The following is a 21,167-nucleotide window of genomic DNA, read 5'->3' on the forward strand; positions in this document are numbered from 1 at the left end:
CGTACCACCGTGCAGGTAGCTTATAATAAGTATTATTCCCACACACGTAGTAAACTCCAGGAAATACTGGATCTGTTTCCCCTTTTAGTCCCCAACCTCCCCGAATTAGGAAGTTATGTTCACACTCACTGGAACCAATAAATACATTGTTATAGTCTGTCTTTAATCTATGGAGGCAGGTTTTCCCTGACTTTACAAAGTCTAAGGACATCGCAGCATGAGTCTTGCTGTATTAAATTCCCCTCCTTTTCAGCCCATGGTGGAATATGGTTTTCTGTTCAGTAGCCTTTCTTTGGAAATCCTGTCTCCTTTCTTCAACTAAATCCCAAAACATTTTTTCTTCTTCACGTAATGAGCGTGTTAGATTATTTTTTTGTGCCTTTGCTATATCTATTGACTTCATAGTTAAGAAAAATTCACCCATAAACTGTGCATCTGGTCTACCAAGCACTGGATTCATATTCTTTCGAATAGGAATTTCTGAAAATACCACATCTAAATTTGAATAATAATATTGAAGTTTTCTGGTTCTATAAAATGGACTTGTCGGTATGCTACATAAAATACTATATGTTAACGGTAAATGATATGTTACTCCTTCTGCTACTGAAGCTGGTAATTTCATACAAACATAACAATCCCTAATCTCCATTGTATCTGGAACGCTCTTAAGCAGACTTGGTGACTCTTGTAAGCTTTACCGGAGCGCCTTGTAAAGGTCTCCCGGTTACGTATTCTGTGACATAATTTTTAACTTCTGCTATTTTGCACCTTATCATTGTGAGCGCCTGGTAAAGGGCTCCGTGTTTTTAGTATCCATTAATGTACTTTTAAATTGTGTGTACTCACTGTTCATTGCGCACTATCTTCACTTTCACCCGGTATCCTCCCCAGTCCAGCACGGATTGTTCCGATTGTCTGAAGGGAGGCGGCTCTTGGCTGTTTCCCTCCCATTCCCGAGGGGAGGTTAGCAGTCTAGATCCCTCACTATTTAACCCAATGCCCAGTCAAAACTGACCCTTTGTTTGCAAAGTGCCTGGCTGTAGTTTTTGAACCCTAGCTCTGCAGGCACCCAGGGAAACCTAGCAAACCTATACATTTTTGAAAACTAGGCACCCAGGGGAATCTAGCATGGGATGACTTGACTGGCTCTCACCTGGTTCTGTTACCCAGAATCCCTTGCAAACCTAAAAAATTGTCACATTTCTGTGGTGGAATGTTCTGGAATCTGCGTGGATCCACAAATTTCCACCCACCCTGCATTTCCCAAAGTCTTCCGAGAACAATGGTACCTCACTTGTGTGGGTAAGCCTAGTGCCCGCAACAGGAAACTGCGCAAAATGCAACATGGACACATCACAATTTCACAGTGAAAAATGACCCTTTTTTGGCAAAGTGCCTAGCTGTAGTTTTCGAACCCTAGCTCTGCTGGCACCTAAGGAAACCTAGCAAACCTATACATTTTTGAAAACTAGCAAACCTATACATTTTTGAAAACTAGACACCCAGGGGAATCCAGGATGGGGTGTCTTGACTGTCTCCTACCAGGTTCTGTTACCCAGAATCCATTGCAAACCTAAAAAAGTGTCCAAAAAACAATTTTTCTTCATTTCGGTGGTGGAAAGTTCTGGAATCTGCGTGGATCCACAAAATTCCACCCACTCCGCGTTCCCCAAAGTCTTTTGAGAAAAGTGGTACCTCGCTTGTGTGGGAGGCCCAAGTACCCGCGACAGGAAATGGCCGAAAATGCACTGTGGACACACCACATTTTCCAAGGGAAAACTGACACTTTTCTTTTTTTGCAAAGTGCCTAGCTGTAGATTTTGAACTCTAGCTCTGCCGGCACCTAGGGAAACCTAGCAAACCTATACATTTTTGAAAAGTAGACACCCAGGGGAATCCAGGATGGGGTGACTTGGCTGGCTCTCACCAGGTTCTGTTACCCAGAATCCATTGCAAACCTAAAAAAGTATTAAAAAAAAAAAAAAAACACATTTTCTTCACAGTTCTGTGGCGGAAAGTTCTGGAATCTGCGTGGATCCACAAAATCCCACCCACCCCGTGTTCCCCAAAGTCTTTTGAGAAAAGTGGTACCTCGCTTGTGTGGGAGGCCCAAGTACCCGAGACAGGAATCAGCCCAAAACATTTTGAGATAGACAATTTTGATGTTGCCTCAATACGTTTTGGGCCCCAGCCTGTCACGGGTACTTGGGCCTCCCACACAAATGAGGTACCATTTTTCTCGAAAGACTTTGGGGAACACGGGGTGGGTGGAATTTTGTAGACCAGTAGGATAGCAAGGTTGGTTTATGCACTACCCCCATTTTAAGCGTGAGGCCCAAAAATATCTTCAACTCCCCTAGAGAAGTGGGAGTCCACTTGCGCGCCCTAGAATGAGGCCCAAGAGTGCTTCCTGGCTCCCTCAGATTTTGCTGCACAATTTCGTCTAGGAAGTCAACACCAAAAAAGAGATGGAAGTAGTCAATTGGCAAAAAATTTGCTGTATCTACTTTACATCCAGTGTCACCAGTGAAAGGCGGAATTTGGGGCTGAACTAAATTGTGAGGCTGCCAAGACAGCACTCCGTCTTTGCTTGCGGCCGCACGTGCCTGCACTCCGGGTTGCTCTAACCTGTTAGGGGTGTCCTGCTGCACAGACTGTGCTGGCAAAGGGTCAGCACGACTGACATTGTCTCCTTCAGAATCGCTGGACGATGAGTCATCGGATGGAACTGCGCCGACTGAAAAATTACTCCCAGATTAGGCTCCATTGTCCTCTCCCTCAGATGCTGTCTCAGTATCTGCTGTAAATGTAAAATTTAAATGTCCAGTATTTGTAAAGTGCGAACAATTACCCGAAGGTGTCAAGGCGCTGGGGGCCCTCGAGAACATTAAGCAAGCTATTGCCCAGAGTCACATGGTGCTGGGCTGATCTGCCGCCGGCACCGGGGATCAAACTGTGAGCCCCGGGTTCCGGCATCAGTTGCCCTGGCTGCTGCGCCACACCTTTTCCACTGAGAGGCTGTCTCAGTCTCTGATCCTGCCTCAGAGCTGGACTCCAGAACCAGATTAAGGGCCTGGGCAACATTCATCCAACGATAGGCCATCTCTGCTAGTGCCTCAAACTATCCTTTTAAAACCCTATCCTACGTAGAAGGCAGATAGCTTGTTGGTTTTAAAGTGTAGGTGGGTGTGTGCGTGAATGAAGTGTTTAACAGTCAATAATGACAAAGTCACCTTACCTTTGCGAAATCCGCACACTCTCCAAAAAGACTAAGAAAAAGAGAGGAAAAAGACACAGTATTACTTTACTTTGCCACATACTCATCATCGCAGCCTTTTAGCACTGGTGGAAGCCAGTGTGACCATCATTTTGGCGTCTAGATGCCTACGGGTGAACGTGTGCTTTACAATTGCACAAAATGACCTCCTTTGATGCGCTCACTACCATCCTTGCAAACATGCCCCTCATCTCTCCATAGCCCCTCTCACAAAAATACATTTCATCTGTTTAAAAGTGTTTCTACTGCGTGGCTTTACTAATCCACTTAGCACTCCACATAATACAGAACTGTTCTTTCCAGCATGCCCTTTATGGCGTCAAAACTGCCGCTAGACAAAAGTCAGATATCTAGCAGGATTTTTTTTATACTTAGCAGCAGTACCCCACTTTACTGCCTTTCATGCAACTTCAAAGACACACAATATAGTTCTTTCACAGTCTCATGTTTTCAGCACTGGGAAATCGCTCTGTAAATAATATAAATAATTCCCAATGTCCGCACGCTTAATACTTGGTGCAGGCAGCAACGGGTAGAATCCTTACCCGATATTTAAATTCAGAGACACAAAGGATGCCGCCTTCCAGAGACCTATTTTCCATAGGAAATCTACAGCATTCTATTTGGAATAACTTTGGCGCCGATTGACGAATCTTCTCGAAATTTTCCAAACTTTTGGCCAGCTCTGGTCCGCTCCTATCCTGAAAGTTTCACGGTGATTCGTCAAGCGGGGGCCGAGGGGAAAAAAGGGGTGTCCCAAAACGCGTTTTCCCCATGCATTTTCCCATAGGACCTTTAGCCGCAGCTACAGCCCGAACTGCTGAATGGAATTACACCAAATTTGGCAAAGAGGTAGTCCTCCGTTCAGACTCGTGCCTTTTGCTTAAATGGTGTAAATCCGTTCTGTGGTTCCTGAGAAAATTAGAGTTAAATGTACATATATATCTATGGCCTCGGAGGATCCGCGCACCCTCCCGATCACAAGCTGAATTTTAATTGGCTGCCAACACTCTGAATCAGGAAGTGTTGGCAGCCATCTTGTGCCTCGGTAGAACCGAGGCACAAGAAACCCAAAACAAAATGACGCGAAAAGGGGGCAGTGTATAAACACCCTGACCCCCTAGGCCTGCTCAGGGGGTCCCACAAGGACCCCCAAGGCCCAAAAATTTGCGCATCCTCCCGATAGAAAAAGAAATTCAGCGCGTGCTAATTTGCCCCCGGGGGGCCAAATCTCGGGGGTATAATAAAAAGAAATAAGTGTGGGGGGGGTCCCAATCCCCCCACACTCCCCCGGGGACCGCCACCCCCGGGGCTCTAGCATGGTATATGCGGGGGGCTCACGGCCCCCCCGCGCAGCCCCGGGGACCGGCACCCTCCTGGGACTTCTTGAAATTGGGTGGGGCGGCTCTCCGCCCCGGGGACCACCACCCCCTGGGGCTTGAAACAATTTGGTGTGGGGGGCTCTCAGGGCCCCCAGCCCCGGGGACTGCCACCCCCCCAGGGCAACTTGAAAATGTGTGAGGGGGGCCACGCGGCCCCCCTCCTGGAGCCTTGTATAGGCTCTGGGGACCGCCACCCCCCCAGGGCCGGCTCCTGCAGTGTCCCGGGGTGCCCACCCCCGGGACACTGTAGTTTGCAATGACCGGGCGGGAGCCTCGTGGCTCCCGCCCTGTCATTGCAAACTGCTTTGCTTCATTGAAGTGAGAGCAGGGAAACCTGTTCTCGCTTCAATGAAGCAAAGCTGATTGCTTTTCCACATGGGGAGCAGCATGTTAGCTGCTCCCCATGTGGAAAAGCAATGCCGGCTCCCACAGGACGCGGGGAGCCGCCTGGGACCGTGGGGGGATTGGGGACCCCCCACGGCCCCCAACGAAGAGGTGATGAACCACAGAAAGGACCGTTCCTAGTTGTATATAAGAGATGCCCAAACTAGTGGGGGCAAATCACAAAGATTGACGGACTGGCATCACACACCTCCAGGTGTCATGCTCCATCATCTGCCAGTCCTCGCCCTCTAAAAACCGCGTTTGATAGAGGGCGGGCATGCACCTGGAGACAGGGATGCACTTCTAAACTAAGTGGGGGCCCAAACAAAAAAAGGAGTGAGTGAATTTAAAAACCATCATAGTATACCTGAACGATTTTTTGGGGTTACTATGTGGGATTAAAATATATAAGTGCGGTGAGTGGGGACCTTATCATCCCGTCGCCGCTGTGAATTAGTGATTGTTAAGAGGAGGTCAACATGTTTCTGCCTGTATTGTCCACTTGGGTACGTGGCATTCGTCAGGACCTTAGATATTGGGCTCCAATCTTACCACTGGGGGCGTAGGCCTATAGCCAGCTGCCACCTGTTTAGAGAAACCCTATTGGAAAAACCTATTTGCCCCATGGGAGGGGTAGGGGGGAAGTCCCTGTAGCCACATTGGTTCAAGGTGTACTCCCCGCTAGAAAACCTAGCGCTGCATGCGTCCAGCCTCCTCCCTGGCGTTGCAGAGTGTTGTAAAAAGGGGCATGGCCTCTGAACACCTCTCTGCAACACAGCTCCCTGGCGCATGCTGGAGGTATCTGGTGGGCTAGTTGGCCCCCAGGGGACCGCAGGATTGAAGAGGAATTAATTCCCCCAACTTAAAACGTGCCACAGGGCGGGTTTGCACACGTCACCTCAGGCCCCGCCCCCTTCCTTCACCATTGTACAAATATTCCTCTAAAATTAGACGAACTACGAATTCCGATTTACTCACCTGTTATCAGGAGAGAACCCAGTGCTGCATCTTTTAGCCCGGCACTGACCCTGAAAAGTAATTCTAAGCGTACTTACCAGTAACTTGTATTTCCTTCCATAGGAATCCATTGTGTGGTTTTCACCAGAAAAGTTTCCTAGTGTCTATTTTCACAAACTAAAAATATTCCAAAAAAATCGTCTGTATGACTTAAACACATTCTTTCAACTGTTTACAGGATATTAACCAGTGCTGGATCCAGGAACCACCACTGAGTGAGGAAAAAGTAACAATAACACTACTTACCTGCTAAGTGAATTTTCTGCCATAGGATAACATTGGTGATTCTATGTAAAAATATTTCTAAGTGTCAACTTTTAAAATACAATAATATTCCTTAAAAATCATTACTGTAACCAAAACACTTTTACTCAACTGTTTACAGGAGATGTCCAAGGACTGAATCTAGGATCCAGTCCTGTGGTTAGAAAAGTAATCCATAAAGTAAATAATTGCATTTGACTAGAAATTCACATTGAGCTCAATGTTGTATTGTGTTTGAAATTGTGTTGCCCATTGCAACAGCTGTAACTACTGTACTTAAAAGTCTGATGCCTATTTGCAAAGTATTTAAACGAAAGTAATTCATTCTGAGAAAGTATATTTTGTATTGTAATGTATAATGTAATTATAATGTAATTAAAAAAAATCTAAAAATAAATAGTTTAAAAAATGTAGAAAATCAGTATAACAATTAATACATTGAAAATTTACAAAACCTTTGAAATTCACTGAAAAAACCATAGGTTTCAGGCCCGATACAGTTGGGAATTAGCATTTAAAAAACCATAGAAATTCACTGAAAAAACAATAGGTTTCAGGGCTGTTATAGTTAGCTGGACATTTCACTCGAACAAAACCATTGAAATTCCTCCGATACAGTTAGTTGTACTAACTACATCTTGTGCGCCTGCAATCCACTGCTGATGATGTCACATATTACATCATTCATGACATGGTCAGTGACATCACTGATGACATCATCCACGTAATAATCAGATACACCTCACCATACACTAGTATAACCTTTCATCACTCACTGTAAAATACAGAGTGCTAGATGTAAAACCATTGACACACCAATACAAGTTTCTTAACACCCACTCAGTGATTCCTAGATCTATACACACATCTAATCACTTACCTATAGATTCACTCATACATGCTGTCAATGATCAATAGAACACTATCAAATATACTTATACACCTATATCGACATTACACACCAGCACACATCCTAATCACTTATGAAGTCATCCTACTCACTTATGCAAACAATAGATCATACTTACTTTTACTTAGCTATACACTTATAAAAACACCACTTCATCTATTCTTATAGATAATAACTCCTACTTAGTGTGTTAAAAAATCACTATTACAAGTATACAGTTATCCATTCAGTCACTCATACAATCACTGAGTCTTATGTATACTTATTTATATACAACAACTGACACATACACTGGCTTTTATTTTTCTAGTTTGTTGTACATGTACCATTGAGTCATATATTGGCTCATCACCACACCCATAAAGATATTCACTCACCCAAACAACTGTTATAACATGTAGTTTTAACTCCAGATACCTACTGAATCAACTATTCACACATCTTTGGGCAGTCACACACCCCCACCGAACCACAGACACATTCACTCTCCCATACAAATACTTAGTTAACTAATCAATAAATAATATAGACTTTCACGTAGCTAGTAACCAACTGGTGCAGCAGTTTACACAACAACTGACAAAGTGATACAAATATTCATACAGTTTAGTCACTATCCAATATATTTAGTGAGACACTATAAATTAGTCAAGTAAACAGTCAATCACACTGCTACAAAATCCTCCATCCAGATATTTATATTTCCATTTCCACTCATTCTTCAATACAAATTGCTGTGTATATATATATATATATATATATATATATATATAATACATATTTAAATAACGATCCAAACCACATTCAATGGATGATGTCATCAGTGATGTCATTGACCATGTCATGAATTATGTAATATGTGACAACATCAGCAGTGGATTGCGGGTGCGTGAGATGCAGTTAGTACAACTAACTATATCGGAGGAATTTCAATGGTTTTGTTCAAGTGAAATGTCCAGCTAACTATAACACCCCTAAAACCTATTGTTTTTTCAGTGAATTTATAAGGTTTTTTAAATGCTAATTCCTAACTAAATCAGGCCTGAAACCTATGGTTTTTTCAGTGAATTTCAAAGGTTTTTTAAATGCTAATTCCTAACTATATCAGGCCTAAAACCTATGGTTTTTTCGGTGAAAAAAAATAAATAAACAAACAAAAAATAAATATATATATATATATATATATCCTGCTTCGCCGCTCATACACCCTTCAAACGGGAACATACGAATGTGGACCCAAGTTCGGGTGCAATACGTTTTATTTCGTGCCCTGCACTATATATATATATATATATATATATAATGTGACTCACCCTTCACGCTTGCAGGAAATAGCACCCGTCCAGAGTTCGGCAGAAAGGGTGTACTTGGAGCTTTCATTAATCACTGCCAGAACCGCAGTGACTAAGGAGAAACACGATCCCATCGACCTGCAAGGTCGTCCGTTATTGAACTGCTGGTTTGGAGTCACATATACTGCAACCTGGGGAGTTGGTGTTTCAATTGTAACCACGGCAGTGACGAGGGACAGTGGAACCATCTACACGATAACAACTTGTTTGGGGGACAGAGTTTGACAATTTACAGAGGACTGGAAAACGGCAGCCTTATTGAAGGTACTGTGGGAGAGAAAATCTTGTTTTTCTCTTCATGCAAAATACATTCTGCATTGAGTATCAGAGACTACATGAAATTGATTATTGTGAAAAACGAACAGCACCTATTGTATTTAAATAAAGAATATATGCATACAGCTATGGCTGCCATAATATTGCAAGTAATAGCATCTATTGTGTGAGTCCTTTTGTTGCTGTCATCTCTCTTGAGCCCTCCAATGGAATTGCTTGCTGAGTGATTTAAACACAAGTGTATGATGGCGTTTTAAAGAGCACTGATGAAGGCATAGCGCCGAAATGCATTTGCTGAAAATAAAATGAACCAAAGTTCCGTGAGTGCTGAGGTCCTGCTTTTTGGAGCTGTTATAAATATATGTAGAGATAGAATCTATGAGTATATATGTGTGTCTGTGTAAATATATATGTCAAAGCTCCAAGTTGTGCCCAGGCAGAGACGCACTCGGAAGGAGACTCGCTGTGAAAGCGTATAATAGGTAGAAACTGCTCCGCACGCCAATCTCTAACACAGCAGGATGCCGTCTGCAGCCTGATGCGTTTCAGAGCCCTTCGCTCTTTCCTCAGAGGCTCGGCATATGCCTTAGTGATTGCTTGTTTTAATATGGTGTCGGTGTATCCGCGCGCTTTTAATCTCATGATCATTTCCGGTAGGCAAAAATCAAAATCCAAAGTTAGAACTGCAAATCCTTTTTAGCCGCAGTATTTTACCATAGGGAATACTTGCTATTAGATGTTTGGGATACAGGCTGGTAGCATGAAGCGTTGCATTTCCGGCGGTGGGTTTTCTGAACAGGGTTGTTTCAATCCTTTCTTTTTTAATGTAGACCTTCACATCTAGAAATTCAATGTTAGATTTATTAATATGTGATGTGAAGTGGAGATTGAGGGAGTTACAATTAATAGCCTCAACAAAAGCTAATGCTTCCTGCTCATCTCCTTGCCACAAAATAAAAATGTAATCTATGTATCTAAGATAAAATACGATTTTTTTCATTGACCCATGCCCTGTGTTCAACTTTTAGGACCTGTTCCTCACACCAGCTTACGTGCAAGCACGTGTAGCTGGGGGCGACAGGCTCCCATCGCCACTCCTCTGAGTTGTCTGTACAATTGTTTACCAAAAAGAAAGAAATTGTTATTTAAGCACCTATCAATGAGATTTACAATAACTTTGTAATGTTCATGGTATTCGTATGTTGTGTTGGATAAAAGATGCTTAACTGCAGCCAGCCCTTTGTCATGGTCTATGCTCGTATAAAGAGACTCCACATCTAATGTAATTAACAGCATATCATCACTCCAACATAGATCATTAGTTTTTTTCCAGAAAGTCACTGGTATCTTTCACATAACTTGGCAGATCTTTCACCATATCCTGCAAGAAAAAATCAGTATATTGGCCCACTAGTTCGCCAGCACTTTTAATGGCTGATATTATTGGTCTTTCAGGTATAGGTGTTATATCTTTGTGAATCTTGGGAATTAAATATAAAACGGGGAGAACTGGAAATTCATTGTACATAAATTTGAATTAATCGTACGAAATTAGTCCTTCCCTGCGCCATTGTAAATTAGTCCTTCCCTGCGCCATTGTGATAGCTGTTTGTGGAGAGTCTCTTTGGCTTTGGTATATTCCTTGTGTGTAGTTTTCTCATAGCAATTGTCATCACACAATTGTCTGTTGGCTTCATTTACATAGTCATTCCTTGGCCAAATGACCAGATTTCCACCTTTGTCAGAATTTTTTATTACAATCTCATTGTTTTCGCTTAATTTTTTCTTAAGGTTAGCATATTCATTTTTTTTTTTTTGTTGGATTTTGTTTCTTGACTTACCCTTTATGTGGTGATACCGTTTTTTAATATCATTGATGACACAATAAATGAAATGTATCTATTGCGTCTTTAGGCATCAAGGGAATAAAGTTGGACTTGGCTTTGAAAGGGCTGATCCCAGCACCTTTTTGTGACATATTGATTTTGTTTTGTGTGGTTAAATCAGAGTCAGGACCTGAAGGGTGAGAGCCTGTAGCTTCATTAAGATCATACATGGTAAGAAGTGTAGACATATCTGAAGCTAATAGTCTGTTTTCTTCGTTATCAGTTTCTGTAGTGCACATATCAGACTCAGCAGTACCTTTAAGTGTTTTTATAGCAATTATTTTTTTGAGTTTCAGTTTTCTGATGAAACAAAAAATATCTATACGCGTGGTGGCATAATTAAAACACTGGCTAGGGCAATAGTTGAGTCCCAGCGCTAGTAGTTGTTCTTCTGCTTTAGTCAGAATGACAGTAGACAAATTGATGATAGATTTATCCATTATCGTTGTTTTCTCTGCCATGAGTTTTTTTCTTTTTCTGATCTTTGTTTGCACTTTCTACTTCTCTCTCGTCTCCGTTTGTTCCATCTTTTCCTGTCGGCCTCTTTTGTTGTCTCTGCCTTAATGTTTGCAGTCTCTCTTCGACTAAAAAATCTAATTCTTGTTCAAGATTTAATTTTGTTTGTATTTGCTGTTTGGTAGAATCTATTTCAAAGCTGGACTCGCTTGTAAAAGACATTGTTTCAATGCTCGAAATTTTATCATTGGTATTCTGTATTGTATTGGAAGTTAATATCATACATATATATCATTCACTCTTTAGACTTATGTGCATATATATGTATCTATATACAAGAAAGAAGTGATTCAAACAGATAGATTCACCAAAGAACAAAAATATATTTCCACTACAACGTTTCAGCTTCCGCCTTCCTCAGGTAGTACAAGATGGTTTGCTCTGTGGCTGCACAGATGACAGCTGAATTTTCAAAAAGCATCATGAGTGAAGATTCCATTTGGAATGTGGAATCAGTGCAGTCCTGAGAGCTCTTAAGATATGCAGTAATCCGGTTGTGTTGTCAGTAATGTTCAGTCCATTTGGATGCAGTGATTTTAAACGGTACATCCAGAAGTTTTCCCTGGAGTCCAGTAGTTCTTCCTTTGAAACATGTTCCACGGGGAAAATCTTCAAATCTGATAGTGAATGATCCACAAGGTTAAAATGATTGGCTACAGGCTGGTAAATGTTCTTATTAATTATTGCAGATTTGTGGTTCCTGAATCGTGTACGGAGGCCATTCACTGTTTGGCCTACATATTGCTTTTTACAGCTTTGCAGTTGGCACTGAATCACATAAATAATGCATGTTGAGCGACATGTAAGATGCTGCCTTATTGCATAGGTCCTTCTCATAACAGAACTAGTTACAGATGATGTTTGTAAAAGATATTCACACGGGATGCACCTTTTAGAGTCACAGCAATGAACCCCTGCATTTGTTACATCTTGCTTGAGTTCAGCTCTCACAATAAGAGATCGTAAATTTGGAGCTCTGCGGCAAGCAATGACTGGTGGTTTTAGAAAAACCTTTTGCAATTTTTCACAAGTGGACAGTAAGGGAAATGTTTTTTGCATTATATTTCTGTAGTTAGGAGCTGATGGATGATAGTCAACTACAAATGGAGTTCTGTCACTTTTGTTTCTGCCGTTGGTATTCCAAATAAGTGCTTCTCTGGGTAACTGCAAAGACTTGTCAATTTGTTGCGGTATGATATGCAGAGGATAGCCTCGCCTTTTTAATAATGTAGCAAGCTCCTGTAGATGGTCTTTACAGGTTTCCTCATTGCTGCAGATGCGTCTTATTCTGAGTGCTTGGCTGTAGATGATGCTCAGTTTAGTGTGGTGTGGGTGACATGAAGTCCAGTTTAGATACAAATGAGCATCTGTAGGCTTGTGGTACAGATCAGTTTTAATTTTGTGTTCATGAATGGTGAGTAGCACATCCAGAAAAGGGAGATGAGGATTCTGTTTAGTATTGCTGCTGGTAAATTTGATGGTAGGATGGATATTGTTGATATAAGCTGTAAATTGTTCCAATGTTCTACTTCCTGAATTCCATATTATAAATATGTCATCAATGTATCGTCGCCATACCAGTGGTTTGATGCTAGAAGTAGCAAGTATACAGTTCTCTAGTTTGCTCATGAAGATATGTGCATAGGATGGAGCCATCCAAGTACCCATGGAAGTCCCTTGTATCTGCAGATAGTGTTTACCATTGAATGTAAAATTGTTGGATTTAAGGATAACTCTTGCAAAGTTGTTAAGCACATTTGTTGATGGCTTTTTCACAGTTCTTTTATTAAGAGCTTCAGATAATGCCATAAGCCCATCCTCCTGTGGTATATTGGTGTATAATGATGTAACATCATATGTAGCCAGAAGAGTATCATCATCAAATGTGTAGGTTTGGTTTAATTTTTCAATAATCTGAAGGAAGTGACTGGTATCTTTAACAAATGATGGAAGTTCCTGTACAATGGGCTGGAGGTGCAGGTCGACAAATAAAGATAGTCTCTCAGTCGCAGAGATGATGGGACGGCCAGGATTGTTCATTTTGTGAATTTTGGGAAGCATATAAAATCTCCCAGGTCTTGGTTTGGGATGAACAAGTATATCTGCTGTTGTTTCATCAATGAGGTTTAAGCTCCTGTATCTTACAACCATGTTCTTAATTTCTTTGTTCAAGTCTTCTGTGGGATCAGTTTCTAAAGGTTTGTAAGTGTTGGTATCCATTAGTTGTCTCATTCCTTCCTCAATATAATCACTTACTTTCATGGCAACCACTGCACCACCTTTGTCTGCCGATTTTATAATGACATCCATTCTCTGTTGAAGGAGGTGGAGAGCTTTTCTTTCTTCTCGGGTGATGTTATCAAAAATCCTTTTAGGTGTTGATTCCTTGATGAGTTTCTTGATGGATAAAATGTATGTATCAAGGACCGGATTTCTACCACATTGAGGAGTCCATGATTTGGGATGGCAAGTCTGCATCTTCTCTCAAAGGTTTTAAGGTCTCTCATCATGTTGGCAGTATTATGGTCCTTCGGTACAGGACAGAAATAGAGGCCTTTGCTCAAGAGGTTCAATTCGCCTGGTGATAGGAGCCCTCCAGTTAAGTCAATAACTGGGTCGGATGTCTGCAAGGGTTGTAGCTGACTGATGCTATGCAGCCTTTTATATAGATACATATATCATCTACAGAGAGAGAGTCTCTCTCGCTCTACCTCTCCCTCTACCTCCCCATCCCCCCCCATATTTTTATTATAGCTATTGCTTCCCTTGGGGCCGATTGTGGCCCCCACAGATAGCACATAGCTATAAAAAAAAAAATTGCCCCCACAGGGGGTCGGCCACTGAGCAGGACGACCGACCCCCCCCCCCCCCCCTTGCCGATATTGCCACCGGTGCATTTTTTTTTAATACAAATTGGGCATTTTGGGGGGGCCATCGTGCTCCCCAAGGAAAGCCAACATGTTTTGTTTTTAAATATGCCCCCACAGGCCACTGAGCAGGAGGACCGACCCCCCTGCCAAAATTGCCGCCATATTTTAATTAAAAAAACGTTTTTTAACATTTTCGGGGGCGAAAATAAATGTGCCCCCCGGGGGGGGGGGGGGGGGGGGGGGGAGGCCGACCCATCACCACGAGGGCAGACCCCCCCCTCCCCCCTGCCCCCTCCCCCAAAGACATCCCTGGTGTCTAGTGGAGTTTCCTGGCCGTGAATCGCAGCGCTGCTGCGATCCACAGCCAGGAAACCCTTTCAGGAAGGCCTCGTTGGAAAGGGGAGACTCTCCCCTTTGAAATGAGGCCTCCCTGAAAGCTGGGGAGGCCGTTTTCGGCCGGATTTCCCCATCGGAGTCTAGCGCGGCCTTACCTGCGGCTGTTCTCGGCTCCGGTGGGGAAATCGGTGACGTCCGAGCACCTTGTGGCGCGCTGACGTCACAGATGGACGGGAGGTGGGTCGGGGGAAGAGGCGGAAAGCCTTCCGCGTCTCCCCCAGGAAAACATTTTTTTGAAGGAATCTCCAGTGCGATGCATTGGATGATTAAATAGGGCCCTCCCTGGTGACGTCCAATGGACGTGCACAGCACCAGGGAGGTAGTGCTTGCGTCAGCCATTGGCCGACGCAAGCACCAAAAGGGTTAAGTCTTTAACTGATATTTTTACTCCTTTCCTAGTAATATTTATATCTAAATAAAATATTGCAATGTTAGCCTATGGAGCTAAGTATCTACAATGGGGGGAAAGGAAATGGACAGTTCTCTTGCAGGGGATTTCCATTTATATTCATAAGCGCTAAATAGTCCCGCCCATGCGCAGGGACTCCGGGGCAGTTGTTGTGTGTATATATATATCTTCTTTAGTGTAGATTTTCGCCTTTCTTCAGGAAGGCCTGCAAAGACACTTGAGAAAAAGAGACCGATTATGCAGCCTATTTACCTAGGCTACACTGGCCAGCCAGGTTCTTCATCCTGAAGAGAAAAAAGGGGCCAGAATATCTCTCACAACCCCTTTTTATCTTTATGATGGAGATGAAAGGAGCAGGGCAGGGTAGCCTCATAGGCTCTCTACCCTGCTCCTTTTATATGTCTAAAAAAGAACACTGTGCCTTTAACGGACCAGGCACCACCAGTATCCTATCATGCATAGCAGGTGGCAGTTACTTCAGTTCTTTTTTCCGGCTCCTGCTGACCGGATCCTGGAGCATTGAGCTCGACCAAAAGTGGGGTTTTCTTCAAAATTCTTCATTAAATTTCAACTTTTAGTGTTTCACTTGACGTTTTTTTGTCTTTCCCTGCCTTTTTCTGTTATATTCTGACAAAAATAAGGAGCATTTTGTCAAGAAATGCCATCCCTCCTTGACAAGTGCCCAGCTTGTGGGAGAAAGAGGGCCAGGACAGACCCTCATGAGGTCTGTATCATCTGTCTTCCAGAGGATCATGTTCCTAAGTCATGCCAACACTGTTTGAACTTCACCAAACGTACCCTGAGACACCGGGAGAAGATTCGTCTCCATGGGACGGAGAAGGCTGCCCTCTGAAGTTGGGACCTCAGGGCTTAGAGAGGGTAGATCATCTACCAAGTCTCTGTTAGCCGCCACAGAGCATACCGGGTAGAAAGGGGCTTAAAAACGACATCGGTCCCGGTTGACGTCGAAGAGGGACGGTGACTACATGCTCGCCATCGAGTAAAGACCCATCGTCCAAGCGCTGTAGAACGGCGTCAAAGACTCCAAGCAGGTCTCCGTCGAGACACCGACAGCGAAGATCGACGTTGTGACGTACTACTCGCACATCAACATCGAAGCGTACAAGAAGATTGACGTCGAGGCATGGACGTCGCTCGACGTCAAGATGAGCACGGAGCTTGATGTCGAGGCACCAAAGATCACCGTTGAGGTGCTCCCAAACGTCTAGATGCCATCGACACTCAAGATTGACAAGCAGATCAACGTCGAGACATTCAACGTCAAAATCTCTCTCTTTATCTCCCAGACTTGAGGAGATCAGGAAAAAGAGGAGGCACATCTATTCGTCACCGGACATACTCCCCATCATTGCAGCATTCACCAGCGCTGCCTTTGTCTCCTCCTACTCCGCCTCCGCCACCTCATCCTCCAGCTCCAGTAACACCACAGAGATCAAGGTCAAGATCGCGAAAATGTTCTAGACACCATCGGCACACCTCTTGCCATACTTCGACTTCGTCTCAAAGATCTAGTCACCGTCGCCATCATCATACACAGTCAAGATCGTCTACATCTACGGGTCAATACTCTCTCACACTGACTGACTCGCCACCTCCACGCATCTCACAGTTGGATGATATCTATACCTTTCAGGAAGTCCTAATAAGGGGTGCTACAAAACTAAATATCGCCATATCGGCGCCAACTCCGACAACATCGGTCATTTTTTAAAGCCTACAGCAAAAATCTGTTGCTAGACCCATGTAACCACTGGTGCCAAGCCTCCTTGAACCAGCCATGGAGCTCTTCCTCAGTCCAGCATCAGTCAAGACAGCGCCTTCTAGACTTCACAAGAAGTATCGTTCTCCAGAGCAGGATCCAGCTTTCCTCTGCTCGGATCCAGCACTTGATTCTGTAATTGTGGGAGCGGCTAGAAAACATGGCACTACTCCTTCATCCACAGTCCCTCCGGACAAAGAAAGCCGTAGATTGAATTCTGTGAACCGCAAGATGTGTGCAATGGCTGCAACGTCCATGAAGGCAGCTAGTGCCACTGCCTTGCTAGGCAGGTATGATGGAGCCCTTTGGGAGTCCTTGAATCCATTTCTGGAACATCTGCCCAGGGACAAGAGGGAAGATGTTATGGAAATCCTTAACAAAGGCCTGATGGTTTCAAACCAGGTGATTAGTGCAGCAGCGGACGCTTCATTACTAGCCGCTCATGAATACTGCCATGGGATAGGCCTCCGGCGGCAATTGTGGCTGTGTCTCACCTCTCTCAAGCCAGAGGCGCAGCAAAGGATTTTAAACCTACCCTCTTTGTGTACTACTCTCTTTGGAGTCCACGCAGATGAGGAAATGACACAAATGAAGGCTGAGATGGAGACCCTTAAGGCTGTTGGCCTAGAAAGACCAAGGGATCAGAGAAAATCTTTCAACGACGTTTCTTGTCTCATAGAGGTCACTCTTCCTCATGGTACCAGAGTCGCCAATAGGGAGGCGCACAGCCACAACAACGACGACCTTACCAGTCGTATCAGCGACAACAGCCAAGAGGAAGATCTTCCCAGCAACAGCCTCCAGGGTGTAAACAGCCTGCTGGTCCGAAGCCCTGAATCGTTACTTTCCCCTGTTCTGTTCCCTACTCCAGTGGGGGAAAGCATAAGTCACTACCCGATAAAGTGACTAAATATAACGAAAGACTCCTGGGTGCTGAATATTGTGCGCTATGGATATTGCCTACGGTTCATCAGTCCTCCGCCTTCCATCCCTCCGAAGCCAATCAGCTTCCTCTCTTACGAGCGGAGGTCAACATCCTTTTACAGAAATTGGTGGTGGAACCAGTTCCTCACCAACAACGAGGACAAGGTATTTATTCCAGATACTTTCTTATCAAGAAGAAAGACAAAAACGAATTCAGACCCATTCTAGACCTCAAGACAGCCAACAAGTGGATTCGGTGAGGAAAGTTGAGGATGCTGGCTCTACACCAAATTTATTCTCCACTACATCAAGGAGATTGGCTTTGCTTAATCGACCTTCAAGACGCGTACTTTCATATTCCAGTTGCCAAAAAGCATCGCAAGTTCTTAAGGCTCATGGTGGGACAGGACCATTAACAGAATATATACTTTTACTTCGCATGCGTTACATCGCATGCCTTTACAACCCAAACTATTAAATCGCAAGTCATTTCAACGACTTATTGTAGGGAGCGCGTTGGACTTAGGAATAGTATAATTTACTATTCCTACTCCAGTTTGTGCAACAGCAGGAAAGGTGTTGGATTCTAAAGCTAACACTTGTGCGCCCCCTCCAGCAATTTGTTGAAACTACTTTCAATGTAATGGTTCGCGTTGTAACAATGTGGTCATTGTAACGACCGCGTTGTAAAGCTATGCGATGTAAGGTATGCATTGTTATGGCTGTTTCCCCCATTAGCAGTACCGGGTCCTCCCATTTGGTCTGAAATCAGCACCCAGAACATTCTCCAAATGCATGGCAGTAGTCGCTGCCCATCTTCCGAGACACAAGGCATTCGTCTATCCATATCTGAACGATTGGCTCATCAAGGCCTCCTCGCCTTAAGAAGCGCAACTTCATTAAAAATGGACTTGTGACCTCTTACAGAGACAGGGGCTTCAGATCAATCTCAACAAGTCCATCTCTACTCTAGTACAGACCTTGTATTATATAGGTGCCTCAATCAACACAGTAAAGGCAAAAGTGTTTCCTTCGAAGGAGAGACACTTATAGATCCTTCTGAAGTGTCAGAGGCTCATGAAAGCTTCCCATCCAACAGTTAGAACAGTCGCCTCTCTCCTTGGCTTGATGGCTTTGTGCATATTCCTTACAACGAATGCCCAGCTACACGTGGGACTTCTGCAGGAATGTCTCGAGGATCAATGGGACCACCTGACGGGGAACTGGAAGGACAGGATACAACTATCCCTCCATGTGAAGTCGTCTCTCAAATGGTGGTGCTTCCCATCCAATCCCCTCAAGGGCACTTCGTTCCATCAAGATATCCCTCCTCGAAATTATCGTCACGGACGCATCGTTGCTGGGCTGGGTAGCGCATATGGACCAGATACAGGGGGAAATGGTCAGAGAAGGAAACTTCATACCACATCAGCCTCTTGGAGCTTCGGCAGTCCATCTGGCATTGAAAGCTTTCTTCCCGTCGTTCAACACCCCCTCCCTACTTGTTCAAACAGACAACACCACAACGATATACTACCTCAACAAGCGGGGGGGGGGGGAGAGACAAGGTCAAGACTCTTATCCCGTGAGTCTCAGACAATCTGGAAATAGCTTCTTGCCAGGGGCCTGACAATCACAGCAGTACACCTACCAGGTGTCCAAAATGCTCAGGCGGACTTGCTCAGCAGAATCCTGCAGGAAAACCACGAGTGGGTCTTGCACGACGACGTGTTACAAGACCTATTTCTGCAATGAGGTACCCCCAGCGTTGACTTGTTCGCCACCGCAGAAAACAGCAAATGCCGAAGCTTCGCATTGCGGTTCTACCAGACAGGAACTCTGGGAAATGCCCTATGGATCGATTGGTCAGGCAAATTTCTCTACGTTTTTCCTCTGATCCCCCTGATTCTGGAAGTTCTCATCAAATTGTCTCAATCATCAGCAAAGATGATCCTCATAGCCCCGGAATGGCCACACGAATGGTGGTTCACAGACCTCCTTCACCGGTCCATCCGTCCACATCCGTAGCTGCCATGCAGACCAGATCTGCTGACGAAATTAGGAGGCCAGATAGTACATCCCAACCTCTTCTCTTTAAATTTGGCAGTATGGCTCCAAGAGCTGATACAGTATGGACACCTGAATCTACCACCGGACTGCATGGATATTCCCAAAGAGGCTAAGTGACCTTCCACGCGATCTGCATATGCCTTCAAGTGGAAGAGATTCATCATATGGTGCTCTTCCAGGAACAAGGATCCCACCTCTTGCCAGGAAGATGTTATTCTTCCGTACTCACTCCACTTAGAAAAATCTGGCTTACAAAGCTCCTCAAAAAGTTCACTTGGCAGCTTTGACTGCTTATAGAAAATGTCCCTCACAAACCTCCTTTTTTAGAATCCCGGTAATAAAAGGATTTTTTAGAGGGCTTGAAAAAGGTTTTTCCTCCCATCAGATGCCCTTCTCCTCCATGGGAGCTGAATATAGTACTTTCACGCCTTATGCAAGATCCTTTCGAACCCATACACGAGGCATCTGTCCAACATTTGTCTTGGATAACAGCTTTCCTTGTAGTGATCACTTCAGTCCGGAAGGTTAGTGAAATCCAAGCCCTTTGTTCTCATGAACCTTACACTGTCTTCCACTCGAACAAAGTAGTTATGAGAACACACCCTAAATTCCTCTCCAAAGTGGTATTGGACTTTCAAGTCAGTCAAATAATATCTCTTCCAACATACTTCCAGAATCCCTCTACTCCAGCGGAAAGAACCCTTAATTCCCTGAATGTAAAGAGTTCTTAAGTTCTACCTATAAAAAAACTAAGAGCATTCGTAAGTCACAACAGCTATTTGTAAACTATGGCCCAGTCCGAACAGGGCTAGCTACTTCTAAACAATCCATTTCGAGATGGATAGTCTCTTGCATCCTACTATGTTATCAGAAAGCCAACAAAAGCCTTTCAGCTAAATCTAAGGCTCATTCTACTAGGAGAAAAGCAGCCACTACGGCTTTATTACGTAATATCCCAATTCTAGAGATCTGTAAAGCAGCGCTACCTGTAAGTCGGTACACACATTTACAAAGCATTCCTACCTAGATTCTGACACTAGAACAGACGCTCAAGTAGGGCAGGCTTCACTCAGAAATCTTTTTTCTTAAGTCCTTGGCATGCTCCTTTGTCTGTTTCGCCGCATTCTTTGGGATGGGCTTGCTATTGTATTCAGCACTTATGGCTATACATGGAAATCCCCAGCGAGAGAAGGATAGTTTCTTACCTGTAACTTCTTTTCTCTCGCAGGGGAATTTCCATGATGGTCATAAGCAACCTTCCCTCCTGCCCGGCGGAATAGACAGAGGAATTGCCTTACTACATATCTATTATCAGAACCCTCCAAAAAGAACTCATACTACGCATGATGAGATACTGGTGGTGCCTGGTCCCTTAAAGGTACAGTGTTCTTTTTTTAGACATATAATGACAGCCTATTAGGCTACTCTGCCGTACTCCTTTCATCTCTATC

The 21,167-nt window shown here is 44.0% G+C and overlaps 1 protein-coding gene and 1 long non-coding RNA gene across 6 annotated transcripts in view; one reads left to right on the forward strand and one right to left on the reverse strand.

Moving 5' to 3' along the window:
• TMEM69 (transmembrane protein 69) overlaps positions 1–21,167 on the forward strand; it is a 36,769-nt gene that overhangs the window by 4,555 nt on the left and 11,047 nt on the right. For 3 of the 5 annotated variants that reach the window (XM_085602882.1, XM_085602883.1, XM_085602881.1), the window contains exon 2: positions 20,945–21,094. The exons of 1 other annotated variant lie outside the window; for it this stretch is intronic. The gene's annotated coding sequence lies outside the window, so the exon portion shown is untranslated. Of the gene's footprint in view, positions 1–8,565; positions 8,854–20,944; positions 21,095–21,167 lie in introns of those variants that run through there. One more of the 5 variants, XM_085602884.1, reaches the window with a different exon arrangement.
• LOC146835292 (uncharacterized) overlaps positions 1–21,167 on the reverse strand; it is a 92,824-nt gene that overhangs the window by 2,124 nt on the left and 69,533 nt on the right. Inside the window, exon 2 of the long non-coding RNA XR_014960709.1 lies at positions 3,242–3,272. This is a non-coding gene — a long non-coding RNA (uncharacterized LOC146835292). The remainder of the gene's footprint in view (positions 1–3,241; positions 3,273–21,167) is intronic.

Source organism: Triturus cristatus, chromosome 4_2, assembly GCF_964204655.1.
Source record: "Triturus cristatus chromosome 4_2, aTriCri1.1, whole genome shotgun sequence".
In the NCBI taxonomy this organism is placed as follows: domain Eukaryota; kingdom Metazoa; phylum Chordata; class Amphibia; order Caudata; family Salamandridae; genus Triturus; species Triturus cristatus.